Here is a 1,389-nt window from a genome sequence, read left to right as displayed (position 1 = left end):
GTGTGAAGATAAGGAGACATTGGAGAGTGTAGTCTCAAACACGGATTCGTTGTCTGGCCAAGATGAGATTTCTGACCTATGATCTTTGAGGACTTGCTGAGCCTTTTTATTGGCAGTTTGGGTGAGTGCTTTACATGTGTCATTCTTTCTACGGAGTTCTGAGTCTGGGTGCTCTGGATGTAGAGTGTCTCTGATCTTTAAGTAAGTAACATCAATCACATATTGAGCTGTATTTATTCTGCTCATTGTATTCGCTAGGTCAGAATTGTCATGGTATTTGATGGCCCTTTTTAGTCCATTAATATCGTTTTTCCACCTTTCATAGGTCACTTTGAACTTTGCTCGCAGATCTTTCAACTTGGCAACTACAAGTGCCTGTCCCTTTTCAGTTCGTGTGCGAGTGCGTTCACTTGTCTTAGGCAGTGTGGAATAAAGAGGGATTTTCTGGCACAGTCCCTCTCTTACGGCTATACTACCCTGAGAACGCCCGATCTTGTCTGATCTCGGAAGCTAAGCAGGGTCGGGCCTTGTTAGTACTTGGATTGGAGACCGCCTGGGAATACCATGTGCTGTAAGCTTTTTTTTTTTTTTTTTTTTTGCAGCCGCCCCAAACTCTGTGGGCCGAGAAATGGTCTCTCCCGTTCGCGATCCGATTTCACTTCACATTTCACGATCAACCCCGACGCGATTTTAAACGGCTTCCCACACGTTGATTTTACTCTTGAGTCGCTGCGTGTAACGATATGGCTTTCCGGCAGAGGGAGCTGTCCGCATGGGGGACCGTCATGACAGTACTCGTACGCGAAGCAGAACTGGGCTTCTGCGTGCTGGACAGCTTCTTTTACTCCCCTTTCAAACCATCTATTTTCCTTTCGCTACAATTTTAACCTCATTGTCGTCAAATGAGCGGTAGCTAGCTTTGAGGTGCATATGTACTGCAGATTGATGCCCAGTAGTATTATCCCAGCGGTGTTGATAAAGTATTTTTTTTCGAGAATTGGTTTAGTCTCCCCAATGTTTTGCTCTTTATAATTTTAATTTTTCCAATGTATTGAATAAACTACATTACTTTGTTTTTCATTTGACAGCCTATCTTTTGGATGCACTCATTTTTGCCTTCAAGTGTTTATCGGTTTGAAATAAGTAGGAATTTTGTGTTGCCAAAGGACTCTGTAGTTTTTCAGAAAGCTCTGCAATGTTACGTAATGCTACTCCTCTCCTTTTAGTATCTTTAGAATTTTGGGGTTTAATTCCCTATCCTTTTCTTTTGACATTTGTTAAATGACCACTGAGGGCAACCACAGTTTGTGAGTGCTCTCCTGACATGTTTTGACTCCTTTTCTCTACTTTCGACGCTGGTTGGTATTAGCCCTATGCTGGAGGGTTCCG

General features: G+C 43.0%; 1 pseudogene; it reads left to right on the top strand.

Annotated features, from left to right (window-relative positions):
• Positions 1-459: 459 nt before the first annotated feature.
• LOC148881263 (5S ribosomal RNA) lies at positions 460-578 on the top strand (annotated as a pseudogene).
• Positions 579-1,389: the final 811 nt, after the last annotated feature.

The sequence above is a fragment of the Hippocampus bargibanti genome, unplaced genomic scaffold, assembly GCF_051943395.1.
Source record: "Hippocampus bargibanti isolate YZ-2025 unplaced genomic scaffold, ASM5194339v1 Contig00087_ERROPOS6900000+, whole genome shotgun sequence".
NCBI classification, from domain to species: Eukaryota; Metazoa; Chordata; class Actinopteri; order Syngnathiformes; family Syngnathidae; genus Hippocampus; species Hippocampus bargibanti.
Note: the sequence above shows the minus strand (reverse complement) of the source record. Positions and strands in the feature narration are given on the sequence as shown.